This window comes from Dermacentor andersoni, chromosome 9 (assembly GCF_023375885.2).
Source record: "Dermacentor andersoni chromosome 9, qqDerAnde1_hic_scaffold, whole genome shotgun sequence".
Lineage (NCBI taxonomy): Eukaryota > Metazoa > Arthropoda > Arachnida > Ixodida > Ixodidae > Dermacentor > Dermacentor andersoni.
This window is the reverse complement of record NC_092822.1, coordinates 30,530,001-30,553,216: the sequence shown is the minus strand read 5'-3', so window position 1 is coordinate 30,553,216 and position 23,216 is coordinate 30,530,001. Positions and strand designations below refer to the sequence as shown.

General features: G+C 45.0%; 1 long non-coding RNA gene across 4 annotated transcripts in view; it reads left to right on the top strand.

Annotated features, from left to right (window-relative positions):
• The window catches only part of LOC129383815 (uncharacterized), a 309,376-nt gene that overhangs the window by 112,331 nt on the left and 173,829 nt on the right, over positions 1-23,216 (top strand). For all 4 annotated transcript variants that reach the window (XR_011890281.1, XR_008611695.2, XR_011890280.1 and 1 more), the window contains one exon: positions 2,066-2,153. This is a non-coding gene — a long non-coding RNA (uncharacterized lncRNA). The remainder of the gene's footprint in view (positions 1-2,065; positions 2,154-23,216) is intronic.

The following is a 23,216-nucleotide window of genomic DNA, read 5'->3' as shown; positions in this document are numbered from 1 at the left end:
ACAACCACAGGACGACAGCGCGCTAACCACACCCGCCGGCTCCGAGCCTCCCGCTCCCGCTTAAAATCTTCCCAGCGTGCAACTCGAGCTATCTCGATTGGACCGAGGAGGAGAGATGATAGCACCGTGGATGGCCACACTCCAGTGTGGCTGATGCCTGCTCGCTTCCGCCATGTTAGAAAGAGGCACTTAGAGGCACAAGCAAAAATGAAAAAAAGAATGAAAACAAGCAATGACTTACAGAAATAAATGTCAGAGGTGCCAGTGATGTTATTGGTGTGATGGTGGAAGCATTTCATGTTTGGACAGTGATAAAGATTTCATTTCTCAGTTGGCGGCTTCACACATTTAACGCTCTTTTCATCTGTCTAAGTCTCCTAAAAACACAACGGAGCGGACGGCGCTCGCTTTTATGTGACTGTAGCGGCATCCTGTTGATTTCACTGAACGTTTGGCGCGTTTCGTGTCTGCTGTAACTTAAATTTGCTGTCGTTGTAGAGTCAATCTTCGGCACAGCTTAATATGCCCAAAGAACGCTGGCAGTGTAATCAGGTGCTACAAGTTTTATTAGAAAACATCCTAAGTGCAATGCAGAATGGTTCGCCGACATGTAGGTTGTTGTCTATTTCAAAGCAGTTACGCCGGTCGCCTAGCGCGTACCGCATACCCAGCTCCCTCGCCGCGCGTTTATACTTATGTACGCACGCTGCCTAGCTGGTACCGCGTGTCGGCATGGTTTTCTTAGGCACGCGCTTCTTGCACACTAACTATTAACCTCATCTTAAGCGCTTATGGTGGAGGCATGGAAAATTTTTGGTTGACAGCATCAAGGCAGTGCAGGGAATGAAACGAACCCGGTTAAAGGCAGAAAATGTATGCAGACAACTGAAAGGTTCTGTACAGGGACATTTTAGTAGACAAGTTGAATTATATTGATATGTGATAGAACCATCCAATGTTTTCAACAACCTTTTACTGAAAGACCCAACGCGTTCGTGTGCTTTTCTTCTACTGTTCTTTCTCGCCTCGTACATGAAATTTGTTAAAAAATATTCATTGTTCTAAAGAAACTCGCCCGCTTTTGTTTCTCGCGTTGAAATACCGATGTTCCATGCCTGTCTCATGGTGGCTAGAATGCGTGCGAGAGCAGGGGGCTTCCGTCACGTTCGACCGCTGGGTTTCGGCAGGCAGTGCACGCCACATCACTCGATGACACAGTCTTCGTTGCTGATATTTCAAATATGGCTGTGTGCCAAGTATGGAGGGTCGTCAAAGAACAGCGCGCAGATGAACTTGCAAGTGCGATCGTGCTAGATTTAGTTTTTGGTTTTAAATCGTGAAAAATGTAACTGCTTGGCTGACAGAAATTAAGACCGAATACAGCTCGAACTGCCGAAGTCCTACGTTTGTAATAACCAGATAATAAATGCAGCACACAAACACATTAGGATACATTTATCAGCAAACGTCCAATCCATGATGTAGGTCTCCTCACTGGTGCGCTGCAGTGTTCTTTAGAGGTTAAAATCTAAAGGTTACAAGGCGCTTTGCGTTGAACTAACCTTTAAATCCGTCAATTTTGACTCTTGTAACCTATAGATATATATATATACGTAACAACATTTAATTAAAACATCAACATATTTCGCATGTAACCTTTATTTTATAAGTTACTCGTGATTACAAGTTACCATAAAAGGTACCGTGCTAAGAGTGTATACGCTCCTTAGTCACCACATAACGTTGCGACACTTGTAGAACACAGGATTTAGGTGTATGAAGTAACTGACTTCTAAAAAATAATATGCCAATATAACTTTAAGCGGCTAAATGACAGGCCACGTGCAGCGTCCTCCGAGTGTGAAACACGCTTGTTTATTTTACCCTCTTATTAATTCTACCCTCTTTATCGCTTGGGATCCTGCCCTCTCAATCCATATTGTATTTCGCTGAAATAGGCTGCACTGAAATATTGTGGCTAGAAGTGTTTCAGTTAATAAAAAACTGCGTTCTGTTTACCTTGTTGTTCAAAATTCTCTTCGCTGTTTTCTCATATTACTCACAGCCTGGTACTTCTCGTGGTCACTGAAGTCATGCGATGATTGCAGCTGTTTCCTCCCGGCAAGCTGTCGTGCTCTGAAGCCAGCCGAAACGTAAGTTCCCTCGCATAGAGTAGTCATTAGTATCGTCTATGACGTGTGCCCTTGTGTGTTTTTTTCCTACGCATCCTCTGTGTTCGCGATAAGGTTTCATTTACACCTGAGCAGCCTGTTTCACAAACGCAGCCCCAAACAACACCTTATTGTCCACGGATAATACGGGAAAATGCAACGGCTGGAATAGGTGGGTAGTGAAGATAGCGCCATTTTATTCATGTATTTGTCTTTTATTGTGATAGCAGATAAATGGACACTCCAGGCACATTTCTGCCGTCGCCGTCGCCGTCGCCGTGAGGTTCCGTAAAATGTTCAAGGGCTATAAAACCGTCGCCGCTTGCTCCATGCGCTGTTGGTGGGAGTGAAAGCCTGCGAGGGTGAGCCGGCGATCGTGGCTCAATTTCGCTCGCGTACCGGAGGAAAGTGGGGAGGAAGCGCGCCGTCTTCCATTGCGCACTAAGCTCAGGGAGGAGGGAAGGGATGGGGAGGGGAGCGTTATACTCCTGGCGGCCCACGCACCCGCGCGTGCGCGCCCGGACCACCGTATCTTGAAAGCTATCGGCGACGGGCGCAGAGTCCGCCGTGCTCTATGCTTTGCGGCTTAGTTCACGTTGATGCGAACGGCAGCACGAAGGTTCATTCGCTCGCTGCAGCTGCCGCGCCTACTCATTCCAGCGTTCTGACAGACAGTTTACGCCACCGTTGATGGAGATGTGCTCATGTTTGCGTGTGCCCGCGTGTTACCATGCTTGTTAATTTACTTAGTATGGTTATGTTCCAAGCTTTATAAGGCCGATAGAACTACTATCCTTGCACCGTATAGCCATCCACTAATTCGCTACCGCGATCGATGCTTCGCCTCTTGGGCGTAACTGATAACTTTTTTGTTTATGCAATACGGCCGACCCAAATGCAGGAGGGGTATAATACATTAATATTTATGTGTATATACTTGCACATATTAGAAAACGAACACAAAAGCAATGCAATTTATGCAATGATCAGAAAAAAAACAAGGTGACGAATAAATAAGATTAATTGAAAATGCACTGAAGGAATAAAACTTGACATACGTTAGAACAGTATAAGAAGGCGCTCAAGGTGTCAGAATAAAGGCGACAGGCACATGTGAGCACTTGCAACAAATCTCGCGAGAAAAAAGGCAACAAGTACCAGTGTTAAGTTGATAAACAAACGAACGTTACAGAACACTCACGATAATAAACAAGGAAGATGTGGAATGTGTCAAACAAAATTCACCTGTAACAAAAATAAAACACAGCAATAACAATGTTTGTCAACGTGGCAATGCCGTTAACATTAAAGACACATGCGTTCAATGGAATCAGTGATTATCAACTGCGATAATGGCAGGCCATTCCCACCTGTTATAGCGCGCGGAAAAAAAACAAAGCTTAAAGAGGTTAGTTTGGGAGTTGGAAGTTAAAGAATAAACGGGACGATGCCGTGCCGGACTCGCTTTAAGAGGCTTAACATAACCCCGCAAGTGGAGGGATAAAAAGTTGTTTTTCAGCAACAACAAAAAAAGAAATTTGAGTCTGTATATTCCTACGTAGCTGTAGCCTCTGAACATTATGCTTATTCATAAGGCTAGTAGGAGAGTTATTTAGTATATATTAAGAACAAAACTGAACCTCATAGTTTTACGTTGTCTAATTTCTAAAGCGTTATTGTTAGTTTTTTTATAGGGATCTAGTATTCTAGTTTTGGGTCGGATGACTGAAGTGTAAGCGAGTAAGTTAGTACCAGAGGGAGCATGCTGAAGTTTCTGTCTGAGACGACAAAGTTTCCTGAACGACGAGTTACACACGTTTCAAATCTGGATATTCCAGCTGAGGGCACTGGTTATTGCGATTCCAAGGCATTTATATTGGCTGACTATGGTTAGCGGTTAAGAGCGGAGGTTATAGACAAACGATATTTTATTGTTTTCTCTTGTTATGGACACGTAAACAGTTTTATCCCTGTTCGGTTCCATGCCCTCCCGACTGACTGCACCAGGAAGGAATATTTTGAAGATCAGAATTAAGCAGTGATTGATCGTGATGGCAATCAACATCGTTAAACAACACCCCGTCGTCAGCAAATAGTCCAACTTGAACATGGTGAGAAATTTCGCTAGTGGTGTCGTTTATATATATGAGAAATAGTAAAGGTCGTAGCACACTACCTTGACGTACTCCAGAGGTTTCTGAAAGTTCGTTAGAACTTTCAGTAATTATTAGAAAATATAGTTTTATTCATGCATAATCAGCTTAAAGAAATTGGAAAAGCGCTGTTACATACTCTGATTGTCGCGAAAGAAATTTTTACAATTGTTTTTAAAAACTCTTGTCAGGATTTATGTTCAGCTCTTGTTGACTATTCATCTCACAGTGTTAACACCAAAGCTGGCTGGTTTGGCCTCACCAAGTCCTCACGTAACAGCCGGAACAGATCTATGAGTGTATACGTGATCACGTGTGGTTGATTATTTTTTCTGTCTGTACGTCTCTATACCCCTCTCTCTCTTCCTCCTCTCCCATCCTTCGGCGTAGGGTAGCCAGCCAGACTCTTGAATGCATGCTTAACATCCCTGCCTGCCTCTGTCTGTGTGTTTTCGAAATAAGTCAGCAGATACCTATGTAGCCAAGTGTGTACGGGTGAAAGCTAGCACATAGTGCAAGGTTATGGAGCTTACTTCTACCAAACCTTAAATAATCTGCGCGCGTGATACAACAATGCAATCAAGTTAGTATTGTTCGCTATCTGCTGGAACAACCAGATGCGTTGTTTTTGTTGTGAGTTGAGATTAATAATTATAAAGAAAGAGTTAATCAACCTTAAAGGCATTGCTACAAGTAGAATATCTTAAATGTAGAACTTGCAGAGCCCATTGAGAATTTATTCAGCTGTATATATAAAATAAATTCCTGTGCTGCCTCCAAAGCAGTGATTGCCATGGTGACGGTTGATTGAGATCTTAAACATGTAATTATGTACCGGATATCTGCAGCTGAATGCATTGCTGTTGCAGTTGTCGAGTTTCCTCACTCTGGAGAAATGCAGTGCGAAATAATGTTGATAAGAACATCAATGCATTTTCCACCGCATCTTGTGACTATGTTTTCCAACTGGTCAGAAAAGAAGTTTCAAGTAAAATGATATTTTCTTAATTGATAACCGCATTGGCGGTTATGTAGAAATTGCTACGTCAGCTTCTGTGATGTTTTGTTTTAGCAAAGACGATCGTTTTGCCTCTAATCATCAATGCTTGATAATCTTGTTACGTAGGAAGACGCAGACGAAAAGCATGAATACTCATCACATCAGTACGCGGTATAATCCATTTTCGTCTCAGTCTAGGCGGAGGGAGGATGTGAAATGAAAGTAAGAGGCTTCACAAATGAGGAGATTAAGAAGCCAACGAAAACATGCCTGCGTAAACGGACAGGGCCCTGTAGATACACCGGACAGACATGCAGGTTAAAGTTAACTGTCTCCTCCTATGCAGCGTGGAATTTTCGTCCTTGCTTTTTTTCCACGCTTGTAGCTGTAGACCCACGGCCTAGAACAGCGTTCTCGAACAATGGCCATCAGAACACCCTTCCTAGACAAGTCGTACAATGTGGTGAGCCAAGATAGGGTCGACAGTACGCAGTCCCCATACCACCGACGTCATAGACAGTGCGATAAAGAAGGGATCGAAGGAATGAAAAGGACGGTTGGGGGAGTTTAGAAGAGAACAATGTGGCGTGGAGTGCAGGGAACACAGAACTAATAATACAAAAAGATGTAGAAGATAGCGCTAGAGAAAGCCAACTATGTTCTGTGGTGGGGAAGACGTTAGTTACGACAGTGGGAAGTACAAAAGCACAACAGCGGGAGAAAAGAGAAGCTTGGTCATCAATGAGCTATGCGCAGTGGCTGTGGCGTTGTGCACTGCTTAGCTCCAGGTGGCGGGTTCGACTGCGGCCACATTTTGACGGAGGAGGAAGGTGAAAACGCTCTCGTACATAAACTTAGCATCAAATGAAAGAACCCCGGGTGGTCAAAGTATAACCCGGAGTCGCCTGTATCGGCGTTCCTCTTAACTGAACTGGGGTTACGGCACTCAAAACCCAAGAATTTAACTAAGCCTCAACTGCCTCGGAAGAATGACCCAGTATATGCGCGCGCGCATATATGCATTATGGCGCGCTGTATTATCATACCATATCACCGTACTAACAAGCCCGCATTGATGTCTTAGTAATGCTCACATTCAAACGTTTCGTTTATTTTTTCCAAGTGGTCATTATGATTCAGGAAGTTGGCCTATATGCGCATAGCGCGGGGTTACTTATCCTCGATCCCGGAAATGTTTCTCCGCGATGAGGAATTATAATGATGCGGAGAAAGAGAAGGTAAGAAAAAAAATTCCAATGATAACACGACGAGAAAAATAAACGAGAACTTCTTCTTCTTTTTTTGTTTCGTGACTTTTTTCAGCGCTGACCTACCCGTTCGAGCAGAAACACAAGAAGAAGCACAATACGAGTTAAACCGAACAGGCCGTGACATATGAAGCTGGTAACATAAGGTGACGTTTTCCTTTAAATTAAAAAAAAAAGCGAATAGAGAAAGATACTTCATAGGACTCTTCCCAGCCTGCTGGGGGTTATAAACAAAGTGGACGAGTTTTTCTCCGAGTGACATGCGCAGGCCAAGTGACTTTCGAAATTAATTAGACTCGATCGGAAATCCATGAGTCTGAGGAAACTATTGGGCCCGTGGCCAACAGATATTCCACGAAACGTAACCATTACATTTAGAGAATTTTCGAAGAGAATGGCCGAGAGCCCGGTGTGCGATAGCTGTGGGTGCGAGGAAACTATCGAGCACCTATTGTGTAACTGCCCTCGCTACGACGTACAACGCCTCTCTCTGCGGGCAACTTTACACCGACTGGACACAAGACCATTATACGAGTCAAAGATACTCGGGCTGTGGCCACACCCGTCACTGGCACGAGAGAGAGAGAGAGAGAGTAAAACTTTATTCAATCTAAATAAAATAAGGCACGATGGTTGGAGCCCCTATTCCAGGGCCCCACTGGCACGAGCGGCTCACTGCGCTTGGTCCAGAAGAGCCAACTGGCTCTCCCGACCCTCGTCCGCAAGCTATGCCTCCCACTGCCTATTCCTCTTTAGTGGATGTTGGTGTAATATGGGACTGTCTATGTGCGGCGGCCTCCTGGGGCACTCCCATGTGATGTGTTTTAGTGTGGGTGTGTCTGTGCACCACGGGCACTCGTCAGTGAACCTCATGGGGTGTATTCTGTGTAGGTGGTGCAGGTTGGGGTATGTATTCGTCTGAATACGACGCCAGTCCCTCTCCTGTTCGCTGTTTAAATCGGAGTGAGGATGTCCAAAACGTCTCCGCTCCTGCCTTTGCTGTAGGAGGATGTCACGAGAATTCGGTGGAAGGACGTCGCTAGGCCATGCCGTTGCTCGGACGTTCAAACCTCGAGCAATACGGTCTGCCCTAGCGTTTCCTGCCAGTCGCTCGTGTGCCGGACACCAGACGATAGTGTGGTGCCCCTCTAGTTGAGTGCCTAAAATTTTGATTATTGATTTGGGTGCCGTTCCTTGTAAAAACAGGTGGCAGGCCGCTTGTGAATCGGTTAATATGACAGCCGAATTGGTTTGGCGCTCGGCGTCCTGAATGGCCAAGGCGATGGCTGCAGCCTCTGCCACGCATGCCGAGGAGGTTTTGAAGGATGCCGTTGTTATGTTGTTGTTGCATGTAGAGACTATGCTGAAAGTGTCTGAGCTGGCTCGACTGGCATCCGTATAATACACCCCCGGTCCCATGCCGAAACGTTTGTGAAGGGTCTTTGCCCTTGCTCTGCGTCGTCCGGGATGGTACTTGGGGTGCATGTTTTTGGGAATTGGGGCCACCGCGATGTGCGATCGAACATTGCGGTCTATCTGTGCCGTTTCCTCTCCGCAATACTGGGGTCTCAGGGGAAAGCCTAACCTCGCCAATACTTCCCTGCCCTGAGTTGAAGAACAAAGTCTTTCTTTCTGGGCATATAACGTCGCGACTGCGTACTCGTCAAAAGTATTGTGCAGCCCCAGTCCCTCGAATCTCTCTGTGCTAGTGCATTCGGGAAGACCAAGGGCGGCTTTGAAGGCTTTTCTTATTATTGCGTTTGCCTGTTTAATCTCTTGGTTTGTCAAGGCCTGATACGGAAGGGCGTATGTGAGTCGGCTAATTACGAATGCGTGAACCAGGCTGATGGTCTCTCCCTCAGTTAGGCCGTCTCTGCTTCTTGCCACTCTCCTTATCATTCTGGCCACGTTTCCTGTGACCGCCTTTAGTTTTTGTAGGGTGTGAGATGTTCCAGCATTCTGCTGTATCCACATCCCCAATATTCTGAGTGTCTCCACTTCACGAATTGGCACCCCGTCGAGAGTCAAAGTGAGCGGCACCCAGTCCTTCTTTCTTGCGTACTTCGCACGCACCCGAATGAATTCCGATTTTTTGGGTGCGCATGCCATGTCCGCCGCCCTCGCGTATTCCACGACTGCGTCTATGGCCTTTTGAAGGGTTTCTTGCTTGTCCCCGTAGGACCCCTGGTGAGCCCAGAACGTGATATCATCGGCATATATCGCACAACCGAGATTCGGGTGCTTATCTAGCTCCAGGGCTAGCTTTCTCATCCCTACATTGAATAGCAGTGGAGAGAGTATAGCTCCCTGAGGGGTACCTCTGTCGGGACAGTTGAAGGTGTCGGACCTCGTGGAGCCTAATCCGATTGTGGCCGTGCGGTGGCTGAGGAACGAGCGCACGTAGTTATAAATTCGCGATCCGCAGTTCACCGCTTCCAGTCCCTCCAGAATAGCGTGGTGGGAGATGCTGTCGAAGGCCTTTTTGATGTCCAATGCCAGTACAAATTTATCTTCCGACTCTCTGTTGGGGTGCAGGACCTCGTGCTTTAGTAGTAGCAAAATGTCCTGCGCTGACACGTGGGGTCGGAAACCGAACATGTTGGAGGGGAACATGTTGTTTAGCTCTATGTGGTTCGAGAGCCGGACCTGCACAACCTTTTCAAAGAGTTTCCCCGCGCACGACGTTAGGGAGATGGGTCGAAGGTTGTTGATGTTACGAGGCTTACCTGGTTTTGGAATAAGAATAATTTTTACTTCCTTCCATTCTTTTGGAAGGACGCCGTCCTCTGTCCAGACCGTGTCGTTAAAGAATTTGGTCAAGCTCTTTAGCGTGCCGTCACTTAGATTGCGAATCATTGCGTTCGTGACCTGATCTACCCCTGGGGTCGTGTTTTTCTTGAAGGAGTGTGCCGCTGCGTAAACCTCTTCAAAGGTTAAAAGCGATTCGTGCACTAGTACAATACTTGAAGTGCACCGGCTTAAGAGGCCGCTTATAATGTCCCTGTGTATAGTATCCCTCCCACGCGCACTCAGTGCTTACTCTCCCCTTTTGTTCCTCTTTCTATTCCCCTTTCCCCCACCCCAGTGTAGTGCAGCAAACAGGGTGCTCGTCTGCTTGACCATCCTGCCTTTCCTGTCATTGCTCTCTCTCTCTCTCTTTCGAAGGTGACTCATATTGACGAGCAATATAGGATCAAACGTGCACGTGAATTCATTCCGGTCAGAATAACGTTGCGTGTCTGTGTGTGTGCACTTGTGTGTGTGTGTCTGTTGCGACATAACGTGCATATAACATATGCCCCATTCTTCTTTCTCGGTACGCCTTTATCCACATCATTTCTTTCTCCCGAAAGGATCAAAGATCACCGATGCCTAACACTACACAACCTGAACTCGTGGTTGCATTTCGGCGATACTTGCGAAGAGAGTAGTGCGTGAAGACGATCGAGGTTTGTCGTCAACGTTTTGACTTGTGTCGTGAATAAACACTGAATGTAATGCAAATCTTACACAAAATGAATGTAAAGGCAAGTCTATACTTTGCATTTAGTTCTATACCATTTGACCAACCGCTTGAGGTTAGCTTCACTGCACGAGTATTCGTTAGACCTGCATAATTTTAGAGTGCATAACTTAGGCACACGTTCCTGGGCTGAGCGTCGGCGTCCCTGGGCGTAACCTCGCCAACGCACTCGTGCTACTTCTCACGCCTGTGTCGTCGTCATCTTCCACAGCTGGCTCAGGTGCCGCTCATCATGCTAGCGTTCCCATACTGCCTCTCCTTCTGTGAACGTGCTGATGGTACTTGCACACTGCCAGTCGGTGCGGTGATTCTGGTGTCAAATTCTCTACCTCAGTATATCGCGAAATGAAAAGACGTATTCAGCTGTGCTCAAATTTAGCATTAGAGAGTAGTGGGATCGTCGGACATCCTTTTATTGCGATAGCAATTATATAGGCACTCCAGGTGCATTTCTGCCGTCGGCGTCGCCGTGAGGTTCCGTATAAAGTCCAAGGGCGATAGCACCGTCTCGGCGCGCCGTATGCTGTATGTGCGAGCGAAATCACGTGACGGAGAGCCGGTGAACGCGGCTCAATCTCGCGTGCCCGGGCGACGAACGCAGCCCGGATAAGTACCCTCTCCTGTCGCGTGCGACGCAGAGGGGTTAGTCGAGGGAGGAGGGCGTCCTTCTCCGGCGGCTGCTAGAGTGCCTCGATTACCTTCTTGTGCGCTGCTGCATGCAGAGTGGAGACAACCGTGGCGTCTATACGGCGTGGGTCACGCGAATCGCGGACGCCGTAGTAGACGCTTTTGGCGGACGCCGTAGGGACGCGTTGCCGGCGCTCGTGTGTCTTGAAAGCGATCTGAGACTTGGCGAAAGCGCGCGTCCGCGTGGGCCTCATCTTGAAAGCGATCTGCGAAGTCTGCAGAGTGCGCGTAGTACCGGTAAATTCGTATGCGCTATGCTTTCGATGTTTCGTTCGCGTTGAAGCGACATATGTAGGCAGTCATTTAAAGCTCCAGATAGAGGAGCGGAAGTGGTACTTATTCGCCATGCAACAAATCTATATTTCGGCGGAGTGCGTTACGACTCCGGCAGCGTTCAACGCTCATTCTCCCAAATCCTTTAACCACGCGAGGTACGACAGCTTGCATTGAGATGTGGCTCTAAGCGGCCAGATGACAAAGGCGTCCGAACTAAGCTTTTAGGCTTGGCTTCATGGCGTGTTCGTGGCGGTTTTGTTTTACGGCAGTGTCTTTTTTCCGCGGTTACCTGTGGGAAAGACAACTTTACCTAGCACACCTAGGTTCAGCGGTATAGCGTGGATGAATTCGTGAGTAATTTGTGAGTTAAAGTGAACATATCGTCTTCACGTCTTTTTGTGTTTGGTCCGCTTTCGTTCCTGCCATAAGCTCCTCCGTAATCGGATTCCTGTTGCCTTGAGCATGAGAGATTCCCGCGGCTAAAGTCTGGTCTGTTATACTCTTCCTCAACAACGACACTAAAAATAAAAAAAAAACCGTTTTTTTTATCCAGACACCTCAGATATGGAAAACACCCTTGCTAAGCAAAAACAACGTAAACGCCGTTTCCGGGACCCAGAAAGCAATAACCCGACTTTAGCATGCTTACTGCATCCATCTCCGCCTACTCGAGTTTCATACGTAAAGGGCATTTGTTCTGCACGATAGAGGAAGTGAACTTGGTGAATACCTAGCGCGTAGAAAGGAAGCTACACTCGGATGAAGATAGCGGCGGGACAATGTCTGTCAAAACTTGCTTTCCTGGAAGTGTCTTGTTGCTGCGAATTCCGAAGCGCCCACTCAGGTGACAAAGGCGGCAGTACTCGAGCTTCGCATTCAAGTTTCAAGGATGCGTGACATTTTCTAACCCCATGACACGAAAGAATAGGAGGAGAGAAAAGAGAGCTTGCTGAATGGTTTGCTCTTTTCTCGGTTTAGCTGAAAGTGCAAAGTAATGTGAGTGCCGACGGTGCAATTCTCGAAAACCAGCGTTCGTTGTTTGCCCCTTTTTCGTTCCGAATGTGGCACTGCTGACGTTGACAAGCGCGTATTGAAGATGCACAAATAAAATCTTTATGTCGAGCTACCTTAAAGCCGCGCTAACGAGAAACACTAAATAGGTTCGCAGCGATAAAGTTATTACTTGAGAACTCTACTTTCGTTAATTTTGTAGCAATAGGCTGATAACAAGAACAAAAAATGAAGTTAGATCTCTTTGGATTTCATGCCGAATGCGTAGAGCTATGTCATGAGAGTGACGTCACCAATTGCACGTTTATTTATTATTATATTTTTTGCGTGCGTATATGGGTTACTGTGGCTCGCTACATGCTTCTGAAACTTGGTAAGTTCGGTTTTCGGCCAGTCACGCAAAATTGCCGCCTGACTGGCCGCTCGAGGCATTTGCGTGTATTCGCGGGCTTCTTTCACGCTCTGAAATATGCTTTTTGTAGCACGTATTGAGCAACAGAAAGCTGTACCGCAAGTTCTTGATGTTGCTCTATAATTTAGTTTTTGATACTTTTCATCCAGTCATAATATTTGAGAAGTTGATCAATTAATTAAGACTAATTACGCAATTAGGCGGAACGCAAGAAGTACTCAGAGTATCTACAAGCGACGGCAAACATTACCCTGGTTCTGTCCAGCTACCTGGCAGTTGTGCATTTTTAAAGCTTGGTGCATGATAGTTGGGGCACCCTGTATATACAACAGGTACATGAAAGTACCCGCGAAAGTGCTTAGATAGCTCTTGTTTGCTGACCAAACATCCTTTGTGACCTCTGGATATGACCACTATCTTGGGTAACAAAAAAAAATAACTTCTTCCATAACACACAGGCATATAATGTCGACTCTCAAGAATCTCTGAAGCACAGTGATCTGTCAATAGAGTGGTGAATCACATTTAGCGGTTTCTTTCATTTACTTTATCATTTTTTATTTAGCCCCTCAGTATGTTCCACTGGTTGTGTGCCTGTTCTTGGTCGATAATCCTGAATGGGCGTGCCTCACTTCGATTCCTGCGTAACACCTGTTCACGAAACCACGGATCGCAGATATCAGCAAAGCGCACCAATAGTTTACTAGAATGGTGAATTTTATTTCACATATTCTTTCATTTATTACATTTCTTTGATTTAGCGAGTCGGTATGCCGCAGGGGATGAGCGCGTTGTTTGCCAATCCTCTAGAATGTGGATGTCCCGCTGGGACATTGGGACACACTGTGTCTCACTGGGACACAGAACAAAGCGTAAATTTTGCTTCATACACGCCGTAATTGTTTTTGCTATCGCCGTACTTCCCTCGAAACGCATCGTACTTCGCTTTATTCCTTGTGACGTCACTGCGTATACGTCTCACACTGGGCATCCACCTGATTTGGTGCACTGGCATTTCCACATATCCTGTGCACGGTGCATACAGTGTGTGGGCGTGAAGGTTGCACGAGAAGAAAGTGATGACTTTTCTGGCGGATAAACGTAAACATTTCACGAGGTCACACGTTGCACGAACACGAAGGTAAGCAAGATTGCGCACGTGCATGCTTGGTTGTAAAGCCATGTCAACGTAAACTCGTATACACGCGGGTAAATACGCGTTTTTGCCCGCTTGAACACAGCTTTGCTTCAGGCAGATTCCAACGTGTGCGCTGGGTCTGCATATTTTCTTTTCTACTCACATTTTCTCTCTCTCTCTCTCTTGGTCCCGAAGATAAACAAAAGTGAAATATATACGGAGCTTGTGTTCGTTCGTGAGCATCACGTGATCATGTGCGCTGCGTACCGAATTGGGAGTCTGCGAAGACGATTCGGTTTCACACGCGCTGTCGTATTTGCCGCGGAAAGCACGTGCTTCTCTTCATAGGCATCAGACCACAAAAATCGTCAAATAGGGTCTCAAAGAAATAGCAATACCAAAAAGAAACACCAAAGGAAGCGTGTCTTCGGATGTGTCATCGCATCGAGCTTGCCGCGAAAAATTCTCGAGACTCCAGACGCAAAGTGCGAGCTTCAGTGCGTCGCGACCGGAATAACGCGGAGCTTGAGCCGACGACGTGCGAGCTTCAATGCATTATGTCCCGAAGGTACCGCTTTACACAAACATTTCCCACCTCCTTCCCAGCTTCTTTGAAATCTCAAGTCGGATGCTGTCAGAAGCAGTTCCTGGAGTCCGAAAAAACAAAAATACCTCGCTTTCCAGTTTTTTTGGCATACTGCTTCATTGGTTTCGTGGTCGCGGCCAGGCGAACGTAATAGACGTTGCTATGGCCAGCACTTCGTAAGACAGGTATTTAATACCATCGCATTATACTAGGACATCACCTGCTCTGTATTTATCACCTTCCTCAGTAAAAAAAAAAATAGGAAAGAAACGCGCTTATCCCCCGAAGGCAGTGCAGACGTAACACAGCGTTTCTGAAGCACTAGCTGGCTCGAGGGAAGAATGCGAAAGACCTTTGAACGACGTTTCAGACAGTGATTTTGACACGCCTTCGATAGTGGCCTAAGGGGCAGAGCATGCGGCTCTTTCGCCGGAAAACTGCTACCTGCAACGTGCTTTGGGTACGATGAGGCATCTGTCATGCTTCGGGAACCTTGAGTGCTTCACTGCAGGGGATTTGCATAACTTTTTTTTTTTAATCGGTGCGTTGTCCTCTTCCGTATATCGTAAATAAAAATTTCCGTGAAATTCCCGCAGCGCGATATTCAGTGTATGGGTGTTACATGCCTCCAACTGTAGCTTTTGGCATCATCTACGTTTTTCATGAACGCAGTATGTCAGGCGTGATACGTAAATACAATCATCTCTTTGCGCATCGGTTCCATTAAAATAAGCGGAGCAGATCTGAAATAAATAATGTTTCAGATACTGTGTCGAACTTTCGTACAACGAATGTCCCTGATGGTCGGCTGTTACTACGGTCGAGATTCTCGACCACATTTACTTTTACTGCAACTATTCTTAACGTTGCTGCACATCTGTTTTTATAAATAGGTCGAACACCTTAGCATAATTGAACAGTGGTACCAATAACTAAGTTGGACAAGTTTGCAAAAGCGCTTCACTTAGAGCAACTCATGTTGAACTGAATTAACAGTGTATTATTTACTTACGCGGACTATATAGGGTATGAAAGAAATTTTTCTTTACTAGATGCCACCGAAACTGTACGGCGATAACTGTTCAAGATTACTCACGAAGGCCGCACTGGGTGCTCTCTAAGAAACAATGGTAAGCGCCTTCATTTGAGCCCGAGTGAAGCCAATATCCACTTTATCTGCAGATGCAGGTAGCGACCAAAGGCAGTTAAGAAGGCACTTTTCACGGGAGGTGTCGCTGTAACTCATTGCAATATCCGTACACAGGGCCCCATGATTCTCGTATAAAATTAACGCCGTGCAATCTGCAGACAAAGTTTGGAGAATTTAAAGCACGAGCACCCGGTTTATTTCCATTCGTTTGCCAATCAACGTTTTGCGTCATCTCTTGGAATAGGTCGAATCGGTAAACAAGGCCTAGACGTTCTTCTGCGCCAATTCAATTCATGTACTCCGCATATGCTATCATATGGTAAGAAATTTTCACACTTCATTTTTTTTATTTTTCAAGCTTTCACGTTCACCTGAGTTTGTTCTCGATAGTTAAAATAGCAGGAAACCACATCTATAAGTGCACAATAGCGCCGCTAGTGGCGGTAGCTGAACAACACAGAAATACGGTGGTGTGGGATGCCCTGACGCCATTTTTTTTATATCACGCATTGTACATTGGCCTCTTAGCCGCCAAACAGTCTGGCTTTCGTGAGGCCGTTGTACTCTATAAATACGCGATACAATTTCCGAAGTGTATCCTACAGATAGACGCACAAAATAAAAAAAAAGAACGATCATAACGAATAACGAAACCGGCAGCGCACACGCAGTGCAATATATCACCTTGTCCTGTTGATGTCGCGTTGATGTCATGTTGTCATAGACCTTGTCATGTTGATATGCTGCGGTATTTGCAATCACTTATACGTATGTTGATAGTTTCAATAAAGATTTAGTTCAGGGTTAACGCTCGTCCTGTCTGCTTCTAGTTTCTGTAGTGTCACTTAGCGCTACAATCCAAGAATGTATCACTAATCTCGTCCGTATCAGCATACTGTTACGGCCGGTTCGTGGGTGGTATTCAACGACTTCACAATCTGGCGTATTTCGCGGTGGATTGCAAGCATCCCGGCAACAAACATTGCTCCGCCACAGAAAGGTTAGAGGGTCGGCGCTGCTAACGTTAAGTTAATTTTACACTGAAGCACACAAGTAACTGGAACGCCAAAGCATTTCTCCGCAGAGTTCGGGAATTTATATATCGAAACTGGTGTCGTCCTAAGAACTCGTTCTAACGGGACCCGCCTTGCGAAGTCCACTGCTAGAATTTGTAAATTGCAATGTGCGTCATAAGTTAATTAGCTAAAAAGTTAATTAGTGAATTCTTGATAATCAGTCGATTTTGCATGTCATGTTTTTGTGCAAGTAGTGGCCGCCGCTTCGAGCGTCAATAAATGAAGAGTCGCTGCATCCATAGTTCTACAACATTTACCTCGATTACAACCCGCTAAAAATGGTAAACTTTTTGTGCACGGCCGTTAGATCAAAACGTGCATTTCTCGCGTTACGCGGTGAGAGCTATAGCTTGATGCCGTGATCTTGCGCGACCAAGGAAACTGTTCTTTAACCCTCCGCGTGTGAGACTAAAGGCTCATTCGCATCCGCGACTTGCAGATCTTCCGCGAACAAGTTGCACGGTCGTAACGCGCTCGGTCGTAGACATGAGGCCTCAAATGGTCGCCTCGGTCGAAAACCGAACGCGTTGGTTAAGACACCAGTTCTTCTCAGGCGCCCGTATGAATGAGCTCCAAGGACGCCATCCCTTCCTCATCGCTCGCTGTTTAGGAAAAGACGGGTGATGGGGCTGTGCGAACATTCCCAACTTGCGAATAGCGAATCGAATAGTGTGCGATTCGATCCGATCCGTTCAATGGAAAATGGCTTGTATAAATGCGAATATTTTAGAACACTCTTCTAATAATTCTCGTTTTCTTTTTCAAAACGTCAACTGCGCCCAAATAAACATAAAATTGGAACAAAAATACTGTAAATTTTCACAACCCCCCCTCGCGGGCATTCATAAAAGGCGAGAACTTGCGTAGTGGAGCTGGCTACGTCACTTAGCTAACCATACTTTGCAGGTCGTGCAGCAACCATTCGCCCTCTCTGAAGAGCCCTGTGCATTCGAAGAAACTACTTTGCGCGTAATGCTTCATTCGTGCGTTTAAAAGCAGCGTTTCATGACATACAATACTGTAATGGGACAAGAATACTGTAACGTGAAGACTGTTTTATGAAATTTGTGATAACGGCTATTCATTATTCGAAAAAGTATTCGATATTCGGTTCTGGTCGTTCTGGCCCTATTCGATTCGCATTCGATTCGGTCTCAAAAATCACTAATTGCACACCACCTATCGTTGAAGAATCGGAAATGCCAAATCCCGCTTTCTGCCTTTCTAATTTTTATGTTCGAAACATTAATTTAAAAGGCATAGCCTGCCTACGAATATTTTCATTAGAAGTTTAAACCATCAAAGCTTCAACAGCTATTAACAATATTTTAAGAAACGTTTGCGCGACCACCCAGATAAACTGTCCAGGTTTTGCACCGTGGGATGATTGTCGGAGCCGCTGAGTCCTTGGCTCCGTGTCAGTCGGAGGATGGACATAGTTAGGTGGGGCTTTCTTTATGTTGATTACTAGCTGGGTTGTACCGAACATTGCCCCGTTATTTGGATAACTGCCCTGAAGTAACTAAGCCTTTGCCAACACGATAATGTAAACAAAGCGTGGTATGGTAAACGTCCTGCTGTTTGTACACTCACGAAGCTCAAACAAATCTGAATATCGATTTCTCAGTATACAGTGATCCCTGATTCCTGGTTTACAGGTAAAAGCTTTCGCATCATTTGATGTTCACACAAATTGCCGTTTTCTTAGTGTTGCCCTCTGTTAAATAAGGTGTAAGTTCTTTTCTCATCTGGCATCTTTTTTGCAAAAAAAAGATTGAGGGAGGCAGCCGATGTCAAGCTAGGGCACGCGAGAAATTATTCAAGGCGCTGCACGGTTGGCTACCCTACACTTGAGAAAGGCGAAGTGAGGAAACGTAGCAAATAAAAGAAGACTAAGCCGGAAAACAGCTTGGTAAGTATTTGATAGCATATTCAGAATGTGGTGACAGTGACGTCTCCACAGCTGCTCGCGCTTACGTTACCGGCGACCTTCAAAAATGAAATTTATCGAAGCGACGTTTCTACACCAATGTATCTCTCACAAATTTGCGATTTCTGGCACACCGTGGCACCCACGCGCGCACTCAACGCACCTAGAGTTTTCTGTTTGATTGCTACAAAACCCGCCGTGGTTGCTCAGTGGCTATGGTGTTGGACTGCTGAGCACGAGGTCGCGGGATTGAATCCCGGCCACGGCGGCCGCATTTCGATGGGGGCGAAATGCGAAAACACCCGTGTACTTAGATTTATGTGCACGTTAAAGAACCCCACGTGGTCGAAATTTCCGGAGTCCTCCACTACGGCGTGCCTCATAATCAGAAAGGGGTTTTGGCACGTAAAACCCCATTATTATTATTATTATTATTATTATTATTATTATTATTATTATTATTATTATTATTATTATTATTATTATTGATTGCTACAAAGCGGGTGAAGTCTCCCGGATATTGCTATAAAAAATGCCTGACCGATTGCGAGATCAAACCTCCGTTTTCCAGCAAACAGCCCCATGCCCCAACCATTAGGCCATATCGCACGCTTCCTTTTTTCGTGCCAGAGAGTCGCTCTTGGAAACTTTTGGCACATGCGTCACGTGCGAGTTTGCCTATTAATGTCTCCGCGATAGGCCCCCTTTATTCGGCGTGGAAGCGACCGAGAAAACGCGCCAAACTATACAGAATGCAGCGAAGCAAGTCTACTTCCTCGTAACGGCCGCAATAATTGCTTGCAACGCTATCATCTATTTCATTTAACAATAAAACGTTATCATTATTATCATCAGCGTGTGGCTTTAGTCCACTGCAGGACGAAGGCCCCTCTCAGCAAGCTCCAATTACCCTTGCCTTTCGCTAGCTGATTTGAATTTGAGCCCGCAAATTTCCTAGTTTTATTACCGCAAATAATTTTCTGCCATCCTCGACTGCACTTCCCTTGGCACCCGTTCTGTAACTCTAATGGTTGACCGGTTATCTGCTCTACACATTACATGGCCTCTCTAGCTCCTTTTTTTCTTTCTTAATGTCAAGTAGAATGTCGGCTATACCAGTTTTTTTCTCTGATCCAAACCACTCTGTTCCTGTACCTTAACGTTAAATCCACCATTGCTCTTTGCATGTTCCTTAACTTGTTCTCGAGCTTCTTTCTTACCTTTCTTTCTTTCTTACCTTCTTTCTTACCTCCAAGTTTCTGCCCCACAGTTAGCATCGATAGAATGCATTGATTTTGCACTCATTTTTGCCTTCAGTGGTAAGCTTCGAGTCAGGTTTGGTGATATCTGCCCTATGCAGTCCAACCCATTTTTATTCGTCTGTAAATTTTCTTCTCATGATGAGTGTACTCTGTGAGCAATTGACCTACATATACGTACTCCTGCACAGACACTAAAGGCGGTCTGGCAATCGTGAATTCGTGTTCCCTTGCCAAGCTATTGAACATTAATTACCTTTGTCTTCTGAATAATATTCTTCAACCCTTCTCTTACACTTTCTCTGTCAAGGTCCACCTCAGTGAGTGGTTGCAATTTATTCCTAGTGTTTCTGAATATGGCAATGTCATCTGCAAACCGAAGGTTACTAAGATATTCGCCGTATTTCCCGACACATTCAGGTATGCCTCCTGTACTCCTTGATTACGCGATGCCTCCATGACTGCTGGTGTCTCTATTGAATCAAACGGTGTTTCATTATATATGAAAGTTATATAGAGAGGTTGCCAGGGTAACAAATGACCCAATAAAGAAATGACAAAGCATCAAAATGTGTAACTCACGAGATCAGATGGAACTCGCTGAACTGTCAAAGCAGATAATCGAGAAAAAAGTAAGCGATATTCGAAATTAAAACGTCGGAAATTTTGACAAAGCAGCAAAAAATGGCCGCAGCATGAAAGCAACGAAAAATTTGCATAGGACAGGGCGAGATGTTTGCAGTGAAAGATAAGAAGGGTAATATGATAATCAATTTCGATGATATCGTGAAAGCAGCAGAAGAATTCTATACCGACGTGTACAGTACCTGTAAGGAAGGAATAAGCATTCGTAAGTGCGACACACTGATGTTTCACAACAGGAGAGTCCGAAGTTGGAAGGCGAAATATCTCACGATGGAATGCGGCAGCGCACTTCGAAACAACGGCGCAACGCGGAATGAACAAACACGCGAGCGCTGTGTTTGTCCATTCTGTGTTGCGTCGTTCCGAAATGCGCTGTTCCGCATTCCATCACGACTAACCAACTAGCCCACCAGTACGTCTTAGAGAAATGGGGCAAGTAAGAGGCGAATGTATTCAAGCGACACGGTGAAACACGGTGTTTTCCAGTGCAGAAGCGTAGTGTGGTGAGCGAGTGATTGCAGTAATCCAAGCTTTGTTCATGCGATTAGCCCATATAGCGTAATTTTAGCACTTGGTTGTGTTGTTGACGCTGTTTTGTTAAGCATATTCGAAGTAAAACTGTTTTTATTCCCCCCCCCCCTTCGTAATGTCTTAGGTGCTGAGGGCATAACAAACAAACAAACAAACAAAGAAAGAGAGAGAGAGAAAGAAAGAGAGAGAGAAGGAGAGAGAGAAAGAGACAGAAAGAGAGAAAGAGAGAGAAAGAGAAAGAAAGAGTAAAAGAAAGAGAGAAAGAGAGAAAGAGAGGGAGAAAGAGAGAAAGAGAGAAGGAAGGAGAGAGATTGAGGGAAAGAGAGAAAGAGAGAGAGAAAGAGAGAGAAAAAGAAAGAGAGAGAGAAGGAAAGAAAGACAAGAGAGAAAGAAAGAAAGAGAGAAAGGAAGAGAGAGAGAAAAAAAAGGAAAAAAAGAGAGCAAGGAAGAGAAAGAAAGAGAGAGAGAGAAAGAGAGAAAGGAAGAGTGAGAGAAAGAAAGAGAGACAGAAAGAAAGAGAAAGAAGGAGAGGAAGAGAGAAGGAGAGAAAGAGAGAGAGAAAGATAGAGAGAAAGAGAGAAGGAGGGAAAGAGAGAAGGAGAGAAAGAGAGAAAGAGAGAAAGAGAGAAGGAGGGAAAGAGAGAAGGAGAGAAAGAGAGAAAGAGAGAAAGAGAGAAGGAGAGAAAGAGAGAAGGAGAGAAAAAAAAGAGAGAAAGAGAGATAGAGAGAGAGAAAGAGAGAAAGAAGGAAAGAGAGAGGGAGAGAGAACGAGAGAGAGAGAGAGAGAGAGAAAGAAAGAAAGAAAAAAGGAAGGAGAAAAAAAGAGAAAGAGAGAGAGAAAGAAAGAAAGAAAGAAAGAGAGAAAGAAGGAGAGAAACGAAGAGAAGAAGAAAGCGAGAGAGAGAAAGAAAGAGAGAGAGAAACAAAGAGAGAAAGAAAGAGAGAGAGAGATATAGGGAGAAGGAGAGAAAGAGAGAAGGAGAGAAAAAGAGAAGGATAGAAAAAAAGAGAGAGAAAGAGAGGAGAGAGAAAGAGAGAGTGAGAAGGAAAGAGAGAGAGAGAGAGAGGGGAAGAAAGAGAGAAAGAGAGAAAGAAAGAGAGGGAGCGAAAGAGAGAGAAAGAGAGAAAGAGAGGGAGCGAAAGAGAGAGAGAAAGAAAGAAAGAGAGAAAGAGAGAAAGAAAGAAAGAGAGAGAGAAAGAGAGAAACTTGGTTGTGTTGTTGACGCTGTTTTGTTAAGCATATTTGAAGTAAAACTGTTTTTATTCCCCCTTGTAATGTCAGGTGCTGAGGGCATAACAAACAAACAAACAATGAAAGAGAGAGAGAGAGAGAGAGAAAGAGAGAGAAAGATAGAGAGAGAGAAAAGAAGGGAGAGAGAGAGAAAAAGAGAGAAAGAGAGAGAGGGAGAAAGAGAGAAAGAGAGAAGGAGAGGGAGAGAGAGAGAGAGAGCAAGAAAGAGAGAAACTTGGTTGTGTTGTTGACGCTGTATTGTTAGGCATATTTGAAGTAAAACTGTTTTTATTCCCCCCCCCCTTCGTAATGTCTTAGGTGCTGAGAAAATAACAAAGAGAGAGAGAAGGAATAGAGAGAGAGAAAGAAAGAGAGAGAGAAAGAAAGAGAAAGAGAGAGAGAAAGAAAGAGAGAAAGAAAGAGAGAAAGAAAGAGAGAAGGAAGGAGAGAGAGAAAGAAAGAGAGAAAGAGGGAGAGAGAAAGAGAGAAGGAAAGAGAAAGAGGGAAAGAAAGAGAGAGAAAGAAAGAGAGAAAGAAAGAGGGAGAGAGAAGGAGAGAAAAGAGAGAGATAAAGAGAGAAAGAGGGAGAGAGAAAGAGAGAGAGAAACAGGAAGAGAGATGGAGAGAGAGAAAGAGAGAGAGAAAGAGAGATAGAGGGAAGGAGAGAAAGAGAGAAAGAGAGAAAGAGAGAAGGTGAGAAAGAGAAAAGGCGAGAAAAGAGAGAGAAAGAGAGAACGAGGGAGAGAGAAAGAGAGAAAGAGAGAGAGAAAGCAAGAAAGAAAAGATAACAGAGAAGGAAAGAAAGAGAAAGAGAGAGAGAGAGAAAGAAAGAGAGAAAAAAAGAGAAAGGAGAGAAAGAAAGAAAGAGAGAAAGTAAGAGAGAGAGAGAGAAAGGGAGAGATAAAGATAATAGGAATGCAATAAAGAGAGAAAGAAAGAGAGAAAGAAAGAGAGAGAAAGAGAGAGAGAAAGAAAGAGAGAAAGAAAGAGAGAAAGAAAGAGAGAAGGAAGGAGAGAGAGAAAGAAAGAGAGAAAGAGGGAGAGAGAAAGAGAGAAGGAAAGAGAAAGAGGGAAAGAAAGAGAGAGAAAGAAAGAGAGAAAGAAAGAGGGAGAGAGAAGGAGAGAAAAGAGAGAGAGAAAGAGAGAAAGAGGGAGAGAGAAAGAGAGAG